The 21,008-nt window shown below is 42.5% G+C and overlaps 1 protein-coding gene and 1 long non-coding RNA gene across 3 annotated transcripts in view; one reads left to right on the top strand and one right to left on the bottom strand.

The window, feature by feature from the left end:
- CUNH1orf21 (chromosome unknown C1orf21 homolog) overlaps positions 1-18,415 on the bottom strand; it is a 237,903-nt gene extending 219,488 nt beyond the window's left edge. The window contains exons 1-2 of one of the 2 annotated variants that reach the window (XM_021668072.2): positions 18,262-18,415; positions 16,929-16,973 (exon numbers count right to left, since the gene is read on the bottom strand). The gene's annotated coding sequence lies outside the window, so the exon portion shown is untranslated. The remainder of the gene's footprint in view (positions 1-16,928; positions 16,974-18,261) is intronic. The other variant, XM_021668071.2, reaches the window with a different exon arrangement.
- A 773-nt stretch (positions 18,416-19,188) lies between these two features.
- Positions 19,189-20,549, top strand: LOC135272267 (uncharacterized). Its single transcript, XR_010340373.1, has 2 exons — positions 19,189-19,405; positions 19,537-20,549. It is a non-coding gene; the product is annotated as an uncharacterized LOC135272267 (long non-coding RNA).
- The last annotated feature ends 459 nt before the right edge of the window (positions 20,550-21,008 follow it).

Raw genomic sequence — 21,008 nt, 5'->3', positions numbered from 1 at the left:
CTCACAGCAACCTCCACCTCCTGGGTTCAAGTGATTCTCCTATTCTCCTGCCTCAGCCTCCCGAGTAGCTGGGACTATAGGCACATGCTGCGACACCCAGCTAATTTTCATATTTTTTTTAGTAGAGATGGGGTTTCACCATATTGGCCAGGATGGTCTCAATCTCTTGACCTCATGATCCACCCGCCTCGGCCTCCCAAAGTGCTGGGATTCAGGCGTGAGCCACTGCACCCGACCCCCTTCTCTGGATTTTAAGAGTAGAAATACTAACCTTCTGGAATGGCCCTTGCTATGGTTTGAATGTCTGTCCCTTCCAAAACTTATATTGTAATTGAATTGCAGCTGGGCGCTTCTCTGAATTTTAAGAGTAGAAATACTAACCTTCTGGAATGGCCCTTGCTATGGTTTGAATGTCTGTCCCTTCCAAAACTTATATTGTAATTGAATTGCAGCTGGGCGCAGTGTCTCACACCTGTAATCCTAGCAATTTGGGAGGCCAAGGTGGGCAGATCACGAGGTCAGGAGATCGAGACCAGTCTGGTCAACATGGTGAAACTCTGTCTCTATTAAAAATACAAAAATTGGCCTGGCGCGGTGGCTCAAGCCTGTAATCCCAGCACTTTGGGAGGCCGAGGCGGGTGGATCACGAGGTCAAGAGATTGAGACCATCCTGGTCAACATGGTGAAACCCCGTCTCTACTAATACAAAAAATTAGCTGGGCATGGTGGCGCGTGCCTGTAATCCCAGCTACTCAGGAGGCTGAGGCAGGAGAATCGCCTGAACCCAGGAGGCGGAGGTTGCGGTGAGCCGAGATTGCGCCATTGCACTCCAGCCTGGGTAACAAGAGCAAAACTCCGTCTCAAAAAAAAAAAAATACAAAAATTAGCAGGGCATGGTGGCGCGCATCTGTAGTCCCAACTACTTAGGAGGCTGAGGCAGAAGAATTGCTTGAACCTGGGAGGCAGAGGTTGCAGTGAGCCGAGATTATGTCACTGCACTCCAGCCTGGGTGACACAGGGAGACTCCATCCTGAAGAAAGAAAAGAAAGAAAGAAAAACAAAAGAAAGAAATTGAACTGCTATTGCGATAGCATTAAGAGGTAAGAGTTTCAAGAGGTGATTACACCACTAAGGCTCCACTCTTGTGGGTGGAATTGGTGTCAGAAAAGAAGGGCAAGCCCAGCCCTCTTTCTCACATTCTCTTGGCTCTTCTGCTTTCCTGTTCCTCCCCTCAGGAGGATGCAGCATTCAAGGAGCCATCTTGGAAGCCAAGACCTGGCCCTCACTAGACACCATACCTGCCAGCACCTTGACCTTGGAGTTCCCAGCCCCCAGAACCTTGAGAAATAAATTTTTTTCTTTATAAATCACCCAGTCTCAGTTGTTCTGTTACAGCAGCACAAAATGGACTAAGGCCTCCACTGAGCAAAGGAAGAGATTAGCACCTGAAGTTCTTAACCAGATACTCCGAGGAACAGAGGCTGAAAACACAGGCTTTGGGGACAGATAAACCTACATTAAAATCCCATCATGTACTTCCTGTGTGACTTTGGACAAGCTAATTAACCTCTCTATCAGTTTTTTCATCTGTAATATGAAGGTCATATCTAATTCTTCATAGAGCTATTATCCAGATTAAATGAGTTAATGTAGGTGCTATATCTGGCATATAACATAACCTTAATAAACATTTCCTATTTGTTATGTTCCTTCAAAAATCTTCTCCCGCTAAATAAAGCTTAAAGTTGGCTATGATGATATTTTGCATAAATGGTATCAAAAAACTGCTTAATGTTAAAGTACAGATGACTGTACCTTTAATTACTACCTGGAGATGTAATTGTCATTCACGTGTATATAATACACAATAACACATTTCTTACTGTTTGACTCAGACACTAAAAGGAAATTTCTACCTGCCATCTTTCATGCAACCAATAAAAAATAAATTGCCACTAAATTAAAAAAAAGTGTTCCACTTGAGAAAGTAGTTTTTCTCAAGTGTTCATTTAATTATTTGAGTTTCAGTTATCCTATTCCGGTGTACAGATTTTATAACAGTTTTTGTTTTCTCTTTTGTTATGAAACAATCACGTAATATAGGTAAAATTTAATGTTTAAAAGCAGATGATCAACTATGTACATACCTACAGAACATCACCAGCACCGTTGAAGTCTCATGTATAACCCTGTCCAAGCACAACATACCATTCACCCCAGAAGTAATTAATTATCCTTCTGCATTTCTGCATTTTGTTAATCTTCCCCTACTTTTCTTAGCCATCTTCCCATCTATGAGTCTATCCTTGAACAATATATTACTTTAGCTGTTTCTGAACTTTACATAAATAGAATCATACTGTATTACTCTTCTATCTTGCTTTTCCACACATCTCTATGCTTTCAAATTCATTCCTGTTGGCAAACACGGTTGTAGGTTACTCCTACTATTGTTTCATATGAATGCACCCCAGTTTTTTAATTCACTACCCTGTTGATAGACATATACGTTGTTTCCAGGCTTTAGTACTATCGACAGTGTTACCTTGTGCATTCTTGCACGTGTTAAGAGTTCTTCCAAGGCACTGTTTCCTAACCTTTTTCACAGCTCAAATGGTAAAGAAAATGATAATATTGGTAGGGTAAACTGAAGTTATTAGACAACACCCACTCCAGCCTTGCTACCTGCGCTACTCCCTTATTCTGCTACCCTGAAAGGTAAGGGAAGCAGGGGAACACTTTACAAGGTATTGTCTGTTCAAAATTATTCTAACAACTTTTATACTCTCACCAGCATGGTATGCATGTTTCTTTCCTTTGCTCTATGCCTTTTCAAAACACTTAATATTGACAGGTACTTACCAATCTCATAGATGTGAAATGGTATCTTGCCATGGCTTTAATATTAAGACATATTTATAGCCTCTGTGATTAAAACAATAGGGTACTGGAACAAGAAGGGACAGACCAATAAAGGAAAACAGGAAATGCAGAAATACAGCCAATTACATATAGAAATGAATTATATAGGAGCAGCACATCTCAAATCAGTGAGAAAAAGATAGACTTTTTTTTTTCTTTTTTTTTTGAGACAGGGTCTTGTTCTGTCAACCAGGCTGGAGTGCAGTGGCACAATCACAGCTCACTGTAACCTTGAATTCCTGGGTTCAAGCCATCCTCCCACCTCAGCCTCCCGAGTAGCTGGGACTTCAGGCATGCATCACCATGCCCAGCTAAGTTTTTAAAAATTTTTTGAAGAGATGAGGTCTCTCTATATTGCCTAGCTGGTCTCAAATTCCTGGTCTCAAGTGATGGCCAAAGATGGACTTTTTAATAAGTGGTTCGTGATACCAGATAGCCACAATGCAAAAATGCGTGAACATGATAAAATCTGTGAACATTTACATGTATGAATCATTTTGTTGTATGGTATGGAGAAACTATGTATGACTCTACAACTGTGCTGTCCAAAATGGTAGCCATTATCCATATGTGGCTATTGAGACCTTGAAATATAGCTAGTGTGACTGAGGAACTAAATTTTCAGTTTTATTTAATTTTAATTAATTGAAATTTTAAAATGGATATTCAATTTGGTTATTGGAAAACTTTTAAATACAACTGGAACAACTGGATTATGTGAATTTACTTTTTTAAACAATAAATTTTATGAAACTTAAATACAGATCAAGTACTTAGGATGAAAATTTAGTGACCAAATTAAAATATGTTAAATGTATAAAACACACATTAATTCTTAAAATCTTAGCATAAAAAAAGAATGTAAAATGTCTCATTAATATTTTTTAATACTGATTACTTATTGAAATGATAATATTTTTGATAGTTTGGGTTAAATAAAATATATTATTAAAATTAATTTCGCCAAGTTTGGTTTTCTTTTTGCTATAAATGTAGCTAATAAATATTTACATATGTGTTGGACAGTATTGCTCTACATACAACCTGAAGAAATTTTTTCCAACAATGACTTAAAACGAGAGGCAATCAAGAAACACGATAATACTAACTGCATCAAAGAAAATCATTAACACCATAATAAAAAAAATGACAAATGATAAACTGGGAAAAATATTTGTCAAATATTAGGGATATTATCCCTAATGTAAAATAAAGGGGGCCAGGCGCCGTGGCTCATGCCTGTAATCCCAGTACTTTGGGAGGCTGAGGTAGGCGGATCACCTGAGGTTGGGAGTTCAAGACCAGGCTGGCCAATGTGGTAAAACCTCACCTCTACAAAAAACACAAAAAATTAGCAGGGCATGGTGGTGCATGCCTATAATCTCAGCTACATGGGAGGCTGAGACAGAGAATCACTTGAACCTGGGAGCCAGAGGTTGCAGTGAGCTGAGATGACACCACTGCACTCCAGCCTGGGCAATAAGAGCGAAATTCCATCTTAAAAAATAAAAATAAATAAAGGGAAAAAAGACCTACAACTCTATAAAAATAGGCAAAAAATATGAAGAAACAGGTCACAGAAAAAGAAATGCAAACTCCTAGACACATGAAAAAGAGCTGAAGCTAGCTCAGAATAAGAGAGATATAAATGAAAACTACGCTAGAGTATCATTTCTCATCATTTACATGTCAAAGACCCAAAGGTTGTACAACGTTTTCCTATCAGTGAGGCTCTAGGGTAAGAGGCATTCTCATATATTGTTAGTGGGAATGCAAAATTATGTAGGACATAGCACCCACAGAAGGGATTTTGGTAACGACTAGCAAAACTGCAATTGTATTTATCCTTTGACCCAGTGATCCCACTTCTAGGAATCTATTTTAAAGATAAACCAGCAAGAATACAAACACAAATATTCACAAAGCTGTTCACTGCATCACTGCTCATTCCACTGTCCATCTGGTTAATGAAATGAAGTTTCACTTCTCGCTTTGTTTGACTTACAAATAAACACCCATCAACAACAACAAATAAACCATTCCCCACTAAAATGTAAGAGCAAAATATTAGAAACAACCACATATCCAAATGAATAATTGTGGTATATTTACACAGTAGAATTTCTGCAGTTGTAAAATGCGATGAGAAATTTCTATCTGTGGTCCAGAGTGATCTCTGAAATATACTGTTAAGTACAAAATGCAAGGTGCAGAATTACAGTATGCAACCTTTTTGCTAAGAGGGAAAAAATAAGGAAACACTATGTAAATATGCATATATATATATATACATCTATATCATACACATACATACACACACACATATCTGAGTAGACACATATGTGCAAATACATATTTTTCTTAACTCTTTCCACTGCAAAGGCCTAGAAACAATGACCAGCTGAAAGGCAATGAGAACCCCTAACAACCGAACTGTGTTCTCTAAATACTGTTAACCACTAAAAAAGATCTGGGAAAGAAAAAGTACAAAATAAATCTGAAATATCTTGTTAAACCAGAAAGGAACAATGTTATCAAAAACTACTGCAGTCTCATCAAAAAGATTCAGAAGCCAATTTAGAGTCTCACACTGGACACAAAAATAATTTGGGCTTCAAAATAACAAACTGCAAGGGATTAAAACATATAAATTGTGTTAAAATCCACAAGTTCATAATGACATACGAAAAAAAAATCTTGTTGGTTTCCTCTGGAGGCTTCTAGAAAATCAGCTCATTATTCTGATATTGGTTTATATAGAAAAAAGAAAACCAAGCATCAATTTTCCTACATAAACTCTATCTCAGGGTAACAAATAGTTGATGCTGTTAAGGTTTCTTGAGAGAAAAGTTCCAGCTAGGAAATGCAGAAGGGATGACAAATATCACCATTTTATAACCCTTACTTAAATAATAATCACAATAGCATCAATGTTTTTTAAAGGGCCTGTGATCAGACTAACAATACCTAAGTCCAGTGATAGTCTTATCTTCACAAAAGGAGAAAGGAAAAGTCATGTGTGCCTCCTGATGTGATGTAATAGGAGGTACTTAACACGACCAGGTGTGGTGGTTCACACCTGTAATCCTAGCACTTTGGGAGGCAAACGTGGATGGACTGCTTGAGCTCAGGAGTTCAAGACCAGCCTGGGCAACATGGCAAAACCCTAACTACGAAAAATACAAAAAATCAGCTGGATGTGGTGGCGCACACCTATAGTCCCAGCTACTCGGGAGGCTGAGGTGGGAGGATAGCTTGAACCCAGGAGGCAGAGGGTGCAGTGAGCCGAGATCACACCATTGCATTCCAGCCTGGCCAATAGAGCCAGACCTTGTCTCATTAAAAAAAAAAAAAAAAAAAAGGAAGCACATAACACTTCTTCCTATGGTGTGCTCTTGCTGAAAATTTTTGATAAGCCTCCAGTCTAGCTCAAACTACTAGTTTATAGAAAACAGAGAAATATAATAAACAGCAACAAAGAAGATGCAGTCAGAATACAGGGAATCCTATAGGCAAATCCCTGTTTCCTCAACAAATAAACTTCCAGGGAAGGAAAAGAGAGAAAAATAGGGAAAGGAAGGCTGTAAATGAGACAAATGCATCTCTCATGTGTGGAAATTGTTTGGATACCAAAATGCAAAAGAGCAGTAATTTAAAAAAAAATGATGACAATTAAGAAAATTTGCTTTCTGACTAAATATTTGATATTAGGTAATTACTGTTAGAAATTAGACATGATAATAATATTATGATTATTTTAAAAGGAAAAAGTCTGTATATTTTAGAAATACATGTAGCCATGTGCCACATAACCATGATCTCGTCAGCAATGGTCAATGCATGTGAAACTGTGGTCTCATAAGATTATATAATGGAGCTGCCCTACACAGGGGTAACACTTTTTATGTTTTTTATCATATTTTACTGTACCTTTTCTATATTTAGATGTTTGGATATACAAATACCATTTTGTTACAATTTCCCATAGTATGCAGTACAGTGACATACTGCACAGGTCTATAGCCTAGGAGCAAAGGGCTATATCCTATAGCCTAGGTCTGTAGCAGGCTATACCATCTAAGTTTGTGTAAGTACACTCTATGATGTATGCACAATAATGAAATCACCTAATGACACATTTCTTAGAATCGATCTGTGTGGTTAAATGACAAAGAACTTTATAATCTATTATGTACAGGGCAGATAATACAATGTCTATGATTTGCTTCATAAAGAACCAGTAAACAAGAAGAAAGGAGTGCATGAGGGAGGGGGCAGAGAAAACAGAATTGACCGGGAGTTGACGATTAAAAGCCTGACTTTAAAGTAGGAGAGCCTGGATTCCAGTCTTAGCTCCACCACTATTAGCTACAAGACCTGTTCAAGGTCCTAAACACACTGAGGCTTAGTTCTTCTCTATCTATAAAGAAGAGGTAATAGTAGTAGGTTCCTCAGAGAGTTGCTGCAAGCATTAAAAAAACAGTGCATGTACTGTACTCAGCAGAGTACCTGGGCACAGAGTCATCACTCAGTACACGTTAGCTTTCATTATTACCATTGTCAATTATTGCTGTTGTTATTCAAGATCATGAATCTGGAGTTAGGAGGTGGTGAAATGGGGATAGAATCTGCTGAATCCATAGCCCACATTTTTCCCGCTACGTTATGATGCCTCACCTACCTCTATTTGACTCTCTCAGTGGAGTCCGAGAGTGAGTAACAATCATACTCTGCAATAAGCTTCCCTATTATAATTCAAACCTTTAATGACATTGCTTCTCAGCCTCCACGTCTATAATCAAACAGCTATCCCTTGTTGTAACTTAAAATGTTCTTACAGTTGACGGCTATTCATCTCGTAGGATGTAAATACCCATGTATTTTTATCCCCTTACAAATTAATGCACACACAAATTCACAATCATAAAGCATTGTGCACTTATTTTTTTTTTTTTTTTGAGACAGAGTTTCGCTCTTGTTACCCAGGCTGGAGTGCAATGGCACGATCTTGGCTCACTGCAACCTCTGCCTCCTGGGTTCAGGCAATTCTCCCACGTCAACCTCCAGAGTAGCTGGGATTACAGGCACGTGCCACCATGCCCAGCTAATTTTTTGTATTTTTAGTAGAGATGGGGTTTCACCTTGTTGACCAGGATGGTCTCGATCTCTTGACTTCGTGATCCACCCGCCTCGGCCTCCCAAAGTGCTGGGATTACAGGCGTGAGCCACCGCGCCTGGCCTAGCATTGTGCACTTTCAACATCCTCCCAAAACATGGTTCCAAATTTTTACTACATTGGGTGCTGCCATAAGTTATACAAGGTAAACTCAGATACCAAACATACAAACATAAAGTGATAAAACATTGAACTCTGCATACAGCATAAGCTAATACATATTACAATGCTAAGTAGCCATACAGTTTTTTAACAGTGAGAAAATATGCTGATACCTTCCCATCAAATAAATGTTCCCACCTCTATTTAATAAAAGACATTATGAAAACCTCTTTAGAGTTGTTTTACTTCTTCATGCAACAATTCTGACCACATGCCACTGCCTGATCCTCCCTCTTCTTTGACAGACACCACAGTTGCCTGGTTTGAGTCTTCTTCACCATCCTTTCTGTCACACCCCTGAAACACTGGGGCTTCACATAACTCACTATTCACTTTCCCTCTACATACTTTCCCTGTGCAAAGTGATGCTGAACCACAACAGCTTCAACTACCGCATTTACAAAAACTCTTTCAATCACTGATTTATTCATCCATTTAACAAATATGTGCTAAGCCCCTAGTGTGTGGCAGGTGTTCTTTGGATACAAAAGGACCAAAAACAAATACAGTCTTGCCTTCATGAACCCTACAGTTGGGGGCGGGGGGTGGTATTAACATTGATCAAATAAACTCAAAAATGAATGAGCAATTACAATACTGGAAAGTGCATACAGACAAGGGGAAGAGGGACATGGTGCAGTAAGAGGGCAGAATAGGGGGATTTGACCTCATCGTGGAAATTTAGTGAAGGATTCCCTGAGAAAATGATGAGTGAGCTGAGAGCAAACTCATAACTCTATCCCAAACCTCTCTTCTGAATTATAGACCAGAATTTTAGTTATCTGTTAGGTATCTCCATCTAAGAGAGCATACATACTAGAAACTCAACCTCTTGCAAACCGAGTTAATTATTTTTCCTTCCAATGGCTACTGGCTTTCACAGCTTGGAATATAATCCAACCAGAAATTTTGCAATTATTCTTTATCCCTTTTACCACTCTCCTGCCCAATTTTTCAGAGTCCTATCATTTCTGCTTCCTAAATCCTTCTTCTATCTGTCTCCTTTCTCCATTTTCAGTTCTCAGCAAGTCTCATCTAGTTAGTACTACAGTTCACTTGTTCTGACTCATCTCTGTCCCTTCCAGTCTCTTATAGAGAACCAACTCACTGCAATCTCTACCTCCCAGTTCTCTACTCCCAATCTCTACCTCCTTCCAGTCTCTTATAGAGAACCAACTATCATACAAAATAGGTCTTTTCTCTCTTACAATCTTTCAGTGACCCTCACTGCTTGTTTATATTTTGGGCAGAAAGTCCAAATGCTTAGCATGACCTAAAAAGGCTTTGCATAATTCATCAGCCTCATCTCCTATAGCTCCCTATCATATGTGGAAAGTCTAGCAACATCAATCCATAATCATGTAGCTCCACATCATTACATGTCTTCTGTTTGAAGTAGCCTACTTCATCTCCCATCTGCCCCCAAGTCCCTTTATCCCCAATGCCAGTATGAGAATTGGTCTATGAGTGTCTATAAAATTTCAAAGTCAGCAAATCAGTGTTAGTCCTCAATACTCTTGGCAATGTAAGCAGTGTCCTGGAGGACTCCTGGTAGCTTTCAAGTGTCAGTGAAAATATTTCCCTTTCTGTGATGCCTTTTATGACTTCTCAATGTTGGGGAATCATCATTTATTGTCCAAACTGATATCCTTTTGAGAGTAAAGGGAATGCTATTGTTAACTATGTTGGACAGAGGGAATAAGCCAGGACTGCCCCAGGGAAACCGGGATGCACAGTCTGCTTCCTACTAAACAGAGCTTGGTGTTTTCTTATCTCAACTCCCAGAGCACCTTTGTCTATTCACTGCATATCATGTGTTCACATGTCAATTCTCCTGCTTGTCTGAGAACTCCTCAAAGGCAGGGCCAGGCCTTTTTATCTATCTCCAGCATCTCTCCAGTCCCAGGCACCAGAAATGACACAAAACATCATCAACAAAAGTCAATGTTTGTTCAATAAATTATCTGAGTGAATAAAAAAGATTAGGTGCCTTAACCTTGGCCAACAAAAGAATTTAAAAATTTATATTATCTTTTCTCATCCCAGACTATACTTCCTCATTATATTAAAGAAGGTTTTAAATGAGAGCAAGGTCTTCATAGGGAGAAACTGTAAGCCTCAGGATCAATGACAAGCTGTCAATCAATCAATAACTACTTATTTACTCATAAGGCCCAGTGGGCACGAGAGAAGAGTTTACATTTGGCTGGGGACAAAAGTATATATAATAAAAATCAAAACTAATCATGAAATATACTAAGCCTAAAATAAGTATTACAGGGGTTCATGGAAGGTAAGGGAGACACCATTCTTATAGCAGAACAAGGGCTCATTGGAAGAGGTGGGATCTGAATTGAGATCTAAGAAATATTTTGGCTCTCAAGAGACACAGCAGAAGGGAAAAAGGATATCCCAGGGTGAGGCAGGGGTGGCTGCTGGGGAGGCCATGGAAGGGAGGCACTAAGATTTGTTTTGGGAACTGTATCTAGACTGTCATGGATTCCTGGCGCAAACCAGAATATCTGAATTTTCAGCAATTACTGAGCAACTCAAGAGATGTTTCTGGATTCTTACTTCCTTCATTAAAATGTTATCCACCTGAAACATATAATGAGACTTATAACCTATTAATTGTAAGAACGGTTAACAAAATTATGTTAGCAAAACTGCTTTGGGCAGAACTTTCAGATGGAACAGATGAAGTCGCCCTGCCTATCTGTGTCTTTGAGAATTTCCCTGCAAATCACAGCCTGGCAGCCCGCAGCACCTCCTGACTTTACACCTGGCCTTTCAACTGTCTCATGTGAAAAAACACAGTGCTAATATAGGGGCTCTACTAGATCACCCTGTCAACTGTGGCGTTCAGGAAGAAGTCTTTGGAGTGGCTCTGATACACACGCATGTCACGGTTTGTTGAGAGTACCTCTCTTACCATGTACATCCATGATGATGGGTATGAAAAATGTTCCCACACTTTAGTGAAAATGTTCAAGTTCTTATTCCCCTTCCTAACCAGTTCAGGTGGGTGAAACCATAAGTCACCAGGCAAAGTAAAATATATTCTAACGTGGTTTAACAATGAACTGAAACTGCTGCAGTATCCACGACACTCAAATAAAATACAGATCCACCCAAGAAAAGGAATTATTACTTAAAAACCATCATCTCCTACTCCGCTTTAAAGTACCTTTTTCCAAAAGCCCTAAAGCACTCAGGATATTGCATAACTAATGTTGGATCTACTTTTGAAGTCGTTCTCTAAAAAGACCAATCTAAATGCACATGTAGTGAGTCAAATGGGATATATTTTTCCAGTAGCAGTGCTCAGTTTACTACCTTTCTTCCCACTGACCCTACTGATAGGGCTGACATAGGCTACACACTTACAGGGGAAACCAATGTTAGCTGTTAGCTAAAGAATCTTTGCTTGGCATAAATGTGTCCCGTGAATTTATAAAATTTTCATGGAAAGCAGTAAAATCACAACAAATGAGAAAAAAAAATTTGGTTCAAGTTGCAGGAATACTTAATCAACATTTATTTAACCAAAGGAGGAAAAAAAAAGACAATGAAGATAAAATTAAATAAACCATGCTCCTTTTGTGATGAGGAAGTCAAATTTGGTGTGTAATAAAGCCTTTCTATGGTGCTATTATGAAAATCTCTGGAATGCTTTTCCAGATTTGTTGTCCAAATCTTTTAAAATAACAATAGTCATCAAGATACTTCCTTCATCTACTATCTGATAGAGAACGTAATAGCTAAGTGAAGTGAACAAGCAAAGTATTCAGCTATTATTAAATGGCTTAAGAGCCTTACAAAGTCAACAATATAACACAGTAGAATCAAAAATGAAAACAAAGGCAGAAAGATCCCTCAACTTGGGGGTGCTCTAATTCCACTTTTCTACAAGGTATAAAGTATGTGGATGTCAACTCATGAATACTATAAACACATGTGTTGAGATGGCAGGAGCCTGAGAAACAGGCAGAGGCAGGTATGTGCTGGAAGATCTAAAGGTTTGATGGAGAGAAGTGGGTGGGAGGAAGAAGGGAGGCAGTGCAGGGCAAAGTAGGACAGGGGCCCTTAGGGCAGAAGGGAGTCACTGGGCTGGAAGCAAGAAGTCTACTGCCAGGCAGATAGGTGGGAGGAGCCAGACAGAAAGTGAATCTGGAGATACGGTTAAAACACTGTACTGGAAAAGCTCATTCAGACACATTTAAAGTCTTGCAGGCAAAAGTAATGTGTGGGATAGGATAGGAAGCAGAAGGGAGCCTGACACAGTGGCTGATGCCATTGTGGTATTGGGGAGGCCAAGGTTGGGGGATCACTTGAGCTCAGGAGTTCCAGAGCAGCCTGGGTGACATGGCAAGACCTCATCTCTACAAAATACACAAAATCTACTCAGCTGTGTGGTGTGCATCTGTGGTTCCAGCTATTCAAGAGGCTGAGACTGGAGGATGCCTTGAGCCAGGGAGGCAGAGGTTGCAGTGAGCCAAGATTGTGCCACTGCACTCCAGCCTGGGTGACAGAATGAAACCCTGTGTCAAGGAAAAAAAAAAAAAAAAAAAAAATGGAGCAGGAGCATCTGTGGGACAGAAAAACATGAAGAAACTTCAGAAAGGAAAGGATAGGAAGATGAAAGGGATACTTGACAAAGGTGGACTAGGGGGTTAAGGCCGGCCCAAGAGGCAGAACAGGTGGAGGGAGAGCCACTGGGAGCCTGAGTGGGCTCACTGCACTGACAGGTCTCAACTTGCCTTTACTTCAGTTATGATTTTTTTAAATTTTAGATTTCGATGATAAAAGTGCAGTTCTGTTACATGGATGTATTGTGTAGTTGTGAAGTCTGGGCTTTTAGTGTACCCATGACCTGAACCATTGTGCCCAACAGGTAATTTCTCATCCCTCGCCGCCCTCCCTTCCTCCCACCTTTTGGAGTCTCCAATGTCTATTATACCATTCTAAATGTCCACGTGTACACATTGTTGAGTTCCACTTTATTCAAGTTATCTTAGAGAAAGCAACAGTGAATCTAATAAATTAAGAAGTAGGGGGCTTCCTGAGCTTTCCCCTGACCTCTCCACCACTCCTTGATCTAGGCACATTCCGGGATAGATCCCAGCATGGAAATCCCTGATTGCTATGGCTGCAGCCAAATGTTGAATGAGACAGGGTACACAAAAGGACTTTGAAAACCATAAGGCACACTATAAATATTGGGCACTGTTATTCACTGAATCCCTCAGGCAAATAAGATGAAGACCACAGCTACAATCATAAGGGAAGGAACAGCTGTCAAATACAGAAATTGTATCTATTCCAAATCAAGATACCCCTAACTAGAAATTCCAGTAATTTGAGGGCCAGGCACAGTGGCTCTTGCCTGTAATCCCAGCACTTTGGGAGGTCAAGACAGGCAGATCACTTGAGGTCAGGAGTTCAAGACCAGCCTGGCCAACATAGCAAAATCCCATCTCTACTAAAAATACAAAAAGTAGCCAGTCATGGTGGCTCATGCCTGTAAACCCAGCTACTCAGGAGGTTGAGGCACGAGAATTGCTTGGAACTGGGAGGTAGAGATTGCAGTGAGATTGCGCCACTGCACTCTAGCATGGGTGACAGAGCGAGACTCCATCTCAAAACAAAACAAAACAAAACAAAACAAAACAAAAAACCAAACAGAAATTCCAGTAATTTGAGAAGACATGATGCTTGGTATGTTTCCTGTCAAATATGTCTCAACATTTAAAAATCCTACCTGAGGCATAATATGGGGCTCTTAATAAACTATCATACACATTTATTAAAACTTAAGTCCTCATCTAATGTATTTCTCCAAGGAAGTTTTGACACATTGCAGATCTTAACTAATTAGGTAAATTCCATTCCATTCAATCACTCATTGAGTGACTTCCAAGGGCAAGGTAGTGTGCTAGCTGCTATGGGGGTTGCTGAGATGAGTGAAAGGGCCCAGCCTTCCAGTAGCTTGGCCAATTAATCTTCTCAGTTTCCATTTCAGATCAAGGAAGCTGCCTCTCCTTTCACAAATGTAAGAGAAAGCAATCTTTATTTTAGCTGATTAACCTACAACCTGGGAAATACATTTTCTAGCGACGTAGTTAATAAAAAAGCAAGGAAACTTCTTAATACCTGGTGACTGCAGACACTGTTGTGTGTTCATTTCCATGTTTATCCTACCCCGGTTTACGTCCAATCACTTGTCATAATTGCATAACCACAGCATGTCATGTTGTTTCTTGTTGCAACTATAACTTGTAAAATTAGACTTCAGAACTGAGATAGTCAAGCTAAATAATTGCCTACTTTAAAAAATATGTACATATATAATTTACATGCCAGTTCAGTAAGCCTTTGAATTATGATCTCTGGAAGTCAGAACTGTCACCATTTTTTAAAATATAGTTTCACTGTCGCAATTCTTGTACGCAAGCCCTACCCCTGTTTTTGCAGTTTTCTAAGCAGTACTTTATACTGGTCTATTGCAATCTGCTTTTTGTGTTTTATGGAGAATCCAATTAAGCACCATTTTTATTTACTCCCTGCTATGGGACTTTTAAAACTGAGGTCCAAAGAATGGCCAAAGATGTATTTGTTTGCTAAAAACCTACTAATAAAAGTATCTTTACACAGTAAAACTGGACAAAAAAGGTCAGTGAAACATCTGAAAACCCACCATGTACTTTGTGTAGGGTCCTCCCACCCATGTTATAGATCATGTAACCCTTCCCTCACCCTGGGAGGGAGGCTTCACTATATTCATTTCCAAAATAATATTTTTAGGAGATGTATCTTTTCACGAAGACTGATTAGTCCAATATCTCTGAGTGAATTCCTATTGACTGGATGCATAAGTTGATTTACATAGTCAATATGTTCCTGAAAAACTGGAGGCAAATCAACTTTTACATACAGATTATTTTCATGTAAACTTGCATTGTAAGATCAGACCTGCCATACCCTCACTTCTGATAGATAATCAGCACTGTGCTGCTCAGAGCGCTTGCTGGAGTCTGCAGCCTATCCATGGGTACACACCGGTTCTTAACAACTCTCTGATGAGTTTGGATGATGAGGTCCAGGAGGAAACAGTTTAAAATCACCTAAAATAAGCAGTGACCACACTCTGAGATACCAGTTAAACATCAGGAGAGAAAAATACACACAAAGCAATGCTCCCTCCTCCCTTTATATTTGGTTTTAAGAAACTGGAGTAAAACAAAGTATCATAAGACAGTGAGGTTTGACCAATTTCTCTGTTAACTGGCATTCTCCTTCTACAATGTCCCTCCAGAATTACTGTGCTGTTACCCCTTAGTTAGGGCCACCCTCAAAGTAGAGCTGGAAGGAAACTTCAAAGGATACAGAGCTCCAAGACCTCTGTACTTAAACCTGTGAGCTACACATGACGCCTCATTATATGGCTGTAAGTTGTACTGATAAATTCAAATGAAGACTGTCATACTTATCACCTTAGGACTCGTCTCACCTGCGTTCTCCTGCCCTATTGGAAGGTCACATGACATTCTCTCTCCCAGCCTTTGGTATCTCCTTCTTCAGACCAAAAAAAAAAAAAAAAAAAAAAAAACACCTAATAGAAGAGGGCTGCATAGAGCCTGGAGCAAGCCACTCAGAATATAAAACTCATAGCTTGCCTGTTCACAAATGCAACACAGTGCTGAGATATGATCCACTTGGAAATTGTATCCATAATGGTGCAAACCATCTTCCTCCTTAGCAGGGTTTTTGAATCAGTCGGAGCAAATAGTACCAAAGCTCTTGAATTATGCCCTGTGATTCTTCAAGAAGCTCAAACCCCTTCAGACAGTGGCCTATTAATTCCCAGAAACCCATGTTGAATGATAGCGATGGGAGGAGGGATAAATTTCTAGCCAAGAAAACAAAATTATCAGTTTTCTAAACTCAGAGTTAAATTAAGTCAGCCCTCAAGAGGGAAGCTGGAACTTTAAGGTTCTAGGAAGAACTTTTAATACTGAAGGTTGTGAGACCTCTCTACCACCCAAGGCCATTTTTCTTCAGAAACATGCCCCAAGTGTGATAAAGCTAGACAACAGAAACACCCCGCCCCTCCTCAGGCACCCACCCACCCAAGAGTTGAGCGCACTGGTCTTTGTTGCCCTTTTTAGAAGCCTCCAGGACTGTTCTCTGAAGCAGTCTTGCACAGCAGTGAACATTAAGACATTCTATTTCAATGATGCATTTATGATCTGCGAAGTGCCAGTCCCAGCACTGGTTTAACGCCTATAAATACACTCAGTTGTCCTATCACTGGTACTTCCTACTTTGTAAGTAGCAAAATAAAAATAGGTGATCCAATCCAAATTAATTTCCATATCTGACAATTGCATTTCCAAACAGCCAACACGGAACATGTTCTATCGATCCTACAATCCGGCTCTAGACATGTGAAAAAGGGGAGAAAAACCCCAAACTCAGCATCTCTAACTTAAAAGACCCTTCAGAAACATCACCTTCTCCCCACAACAGTGCTGAAGTAGCGCAGGCCCACTCCACCTATGTTTGTTTCTACCCTGGTACATCCCAGTGCTATCAAATTAAAAGGTTATTCCCATTAGGCAGAAGCTGAGCCCATCCCCTTGAACAAGGAGGTAATCATTACATCTACCTGTGTAATGAACTCGTCATTTCCCCAAACGGGCTGAACAGTCTCCTAAAAAAAAAAAAGAAAAAGAAAAAAAGAAAAAAGTACTCCATGGAATTTGTGGCGTGTCAGCCACCCCTCCCAATATCTGAGTCACACTACGTGTGTCTCTACTGAGGTTCTGGGTGCTCAGGGTGTATCACTTTCAGAGTTGCTTCAGTAACTGAACTATGGCTGTCTTCCAGCCACGGACAACACAAGCACTATCTATTTTAAAACAATTTTTCTAACCCGCAGGCAATGGAAGAGATCCCACAGGTCACCGACTTCCTATTGGAAACAAATTATTTCTCTCTCAAACTGTGCTCGCCATCTCTCAGAATTAATGCGTGTTTATGAGGGCGAATTTTTGTCTTTGGCCATGCAACTCTTGGGGCAAAGAGGGCCACCCCAAATTTTACCAACACGACTGAGCCATTCAGACCTTTAGAAGAGAAATGAATGGGTGATGAGAGCCCGTAAGCTAGAACTTCTCTGTCATAAACAGTAAGTGGGAAAGAAAAAAAGAAAAACAAAAGCCCAACCCTCCGTAGAGGGAGGGGGCAGGGTGGATGATCGGGAAAGGACGGTAACGAGCAGACCAAAGGCAGCTGCGGCGGCGGCGGCGGCGGCACTTCGCGAACTGCCTGCAGAGGGGAGTGAAATCTGTTTCGTGTACAATAACCAAGCACCCTCTGGCTGCCTCGCATGGGCAAGAATAATAAATACACCGAGGTGGGCAAGCAGATGCACCGAAACGAGCCACCCCAAAAAGGTCAAAACTTCAGAAACCCCGGGGGTCGCACCACCCACACAAACACATCAATCAGTCGGAGCGGGAGAAAGGACTTGGATACTTAGCAAAGGATCCTAAATGGTGTTTTTTTCTTTCAAGCTCTGGCTTGCAAAGTACGGCGGCTACAAGCAAAGCTAGAGGAAAGCAGGAAGGCTGAGGGCGGCAGGGTGCGGGTGGGAAGGGAGGGGTGTCTAACACCAGCCACCCAGGCCTCGATGTGACGAAAGTCGTCAGCAGCCCCGACCGCATCCCAGCCCCTCCGCCCCGGCCGGCAGACGCCCCTCGCGGCTACCCCACCCCAGCTTCCGTCCCTGGCAGCAGCACCGCCAGCCCCGCACCAGCAGCAGCCCCGGCCCGGGCCCCGCGCCGGCAGCGCCACGACCGCGGCTCCCATCCCTTCCGCACGGCAGACACCCCGCAGGCCTCCCTCCCTACCCACCCGGGGATGCCCGGGGAGCCGAGCCGGGGCGGGTTGCACCCCCAGCTCCCCCCGCCCCAGAGCAGGCGATGGCTCCCGCTTACCTTGGGCGCTCGCGGGGGGGCTGAAGGTGGCAAGCCTCCCGCCCCCCGCCCCTGTCTTCCTCGCCGTTTTTCTTCCTCCCTCCTCCTCCTCTTCCTCCTCGTCCCCACAGTGTGTCCGGGGCTCCCTCTCCTCCCCGCCGCTTGGAGTAAGAACCCAAAACCCCGAAGCCGGGCCCGCGTGCGAGCGTGCGAGAGGCGGCGGCGCGCGGCCAGCTCTCCAGTAACTGAGCGCGGCGCGCAGCTCCCAACTAAAGTGTGAAAGAAGCTGCGGCCGCGGCGGACGCGGCACGGAACGTCCCCCCGGGAGTGGGCAGGGAGCGAGCCGGAGCTGGCGGGGAGCGAGCGAGGGAGGGGAGCTCCTCGCCCAGTCACTCACTCGAGGGGCGGGGGCAGCGGACACTCCCCCACCGCCGGCCCCTCCCCGCGCCCGGCTCCCGCGCGCGCCTCGCTCCCCTCCCCGGGGCGGGGCCTGCGGAGGCCGCCGGGGCGCGGCGCGCACGGGAGCTGGCTGGGGGCTGCTCGGGCTGCGGGGCGGGAAGCAGGCGGGGGTGTGCGGTTGTGTGTGGTGTGTACGTGTGTGTGCGCGCACGCGCCCTGCAGCGGCCGCCCAGCAGGAGGGAAGACCCCGGCGGGAAGACCGCGTCCCGTCCGGCCTTCCCGGGCCTGTCACTTGGGCGGTGGCGTGGGAGCGGCGACGGGCTGCCGGGTGGGCCCAGCTTTAGGGGAGATTCGGGCCAGCTCCTGGACCCAGCCTCGGGGCTGTGCCTGCTGGAAGCAGACGGAGGGAAAGCCGGGCGTCCTCGGCCCACCGCGCAGCCGCTCCTCTCCCAGGCCAGGCTGAACGGGCGGGCCAGCCCACCGGCCCGGGCCCCGCCGCGATCCGCCCTCACACTGACCGGAGCTGCGGCGCCTGCAGGATGAACGAAGCATCCGCGATTCGACAGAAGCGGCACCCGGAGGAAAGACAGGATCGTGCTGCACCCCTCTCCCCACCCTCCTCAGCCTCCTAGGACCTAAAGGCGTAGGCTGCGTCTGCTGGGCGTGTCCGGAGTGGTCCAGAGAGATCGCCATCCACCACTGCATCCGTCCAGTTCTTTGTGGACCCTCACAGAAGCTCAATCAATTTCCCACCCTCTGGAAAAGGGTATTTTTCTCCTCTTCCCGGGCATATTGGGTGCTTCGTGTGTGCACCTAATTGATCTTTTTCCATTGATAGCTTTGGGATGTCTTTTGTGCGGCTTCCCCTCGCGCTTCACTGCTCTCTCATTGCCTTAGACACGCGAGGAATGTCAGGCCCCCAGAGTGAGAACACCCAAGAAAACAAAAGGGGCAAAAGATCCTCCCTGGGCTTTGCGGATTATCCACAAACCACATCATTTCCCACATTCGGCCAGAATGAAGTTGGAAAACGGAAAAGGACACATCAAAGCAGTGACACTGACGAGAAAAGCAAATTCATAATTTAGTGTAATGAAATGAGTTAGTAATCACTAATGTCTAGGAAATTGGCCTTTTTTGAAAACTGGTTTTCCCTTTTTCCACTTTTTTTTTTTTTTTTTTTTAATTAAAAGGCTAGTTTCCCATTGTTGTTGTTGTTTTAATTTTTATTGTTTTCAGGGATGAGGTCTCCTGCCAAGGCTGGACTTGAACTCCTGGGCCCAAGAGATCCTCCTCAAGGGATCTTCCCCATCTCAACCTCCCCAGTAGCTGGGACTACAGGCCAATGCCACCGCACCCTGCCTAACATCACATAGTTCAGGAACCTGAACTTACATTCCATTTTTACAAAATATCCATATTCTGGTTCATTCTTCTTGGAGCCCAAATTCTTTGTAGTCTAGCCTCTTGGAAAGGAGCAGTTAAGACAGGAGAGTAGACAAATTGGAATTTCAAACACGGGCAGCTAGCCCCATCCCCTTCACCATAGGTGACTTGTTTCATTTCTTCTTTCTTTCCTCATCTGTAAAGGGGATTGATTATGATCGTTCCTGTCTCATAAGTTTGTTGTGAAGGTAAAAAGAAAATAAAATGAGGTGGCAATGCATGAAGAACACTTTGCATAGTGCCTGACACATGATGAGAACTCAATAAATAGAAGCTATTGTTTCAAACTTTTAAACTCAAATTTGGTAGAATTTTATTCTCTTTCCATTCCTTCTGAAAAGTTAGGGAGGGGAATGGACCCAGCTGCTGGATTTATTCAAATGTAATCCACTCTTCCCTTGGGATTTTATGCCATGCCTGAAACTTTTGCCTGTGGTAAAATGAAATAAATACATAACTGAGCAGTGTGTGTGTGCGTGTGTGCGTGTGTACACCTATATAAAAGGATCTTTGAGGACAATAAGTTTTATTCTTTCCCTCCTTTTTCCTTCCCTCATCTACACAGACCACCCTGACTAGACAGAGCTCCGTGAGGCTGACCGGTGTACCCCTTCGGGGCTCAGACAGTGGTTGGTACTGTAGATTTCTTGAGGGCAAGACTATTGGGTTTGTTTGGCTTATCCTCAGAACTAATAGAAGGCTACAGAAGAAGCACTACATGTGTAGATGAAAGAAAGCTACAGCTATACTACAAACTTTTAAAGCCAGGTTTAGATTACTCAAGATAATACAGGTTCATTGTGGAAATTTTCAACATTTGAAAAAAACTAAGTACAAAGAAAATGAAAATCATAATTCCATCATCCAGAGAGAAGCACTCAATAAGTGCTTCAAGTTTATCTATTTTCCCTTCATTTATTTCA

This window comes from Aotus nancymaae, unplaced genomic scaffold (genome assembly GCF_030222135.1).
Source record: "Aotus nancymaae isolate 86718 unplaced genomic scaffold, 86718_ANA_hifiasm-v0.15.2.pri h1tg000108l, whole genome shotgun sequence".
Classification (NCBI taxonomy): domain Eukaryota; kingdom Metazoa; phylum Chordata; class Mammalia; order Primates; family Aotidae; genus Aotus; species Aotus nancymaae.
This window is presented reverse-complemented; position numbering and strand designations above follow the sequence as displayed.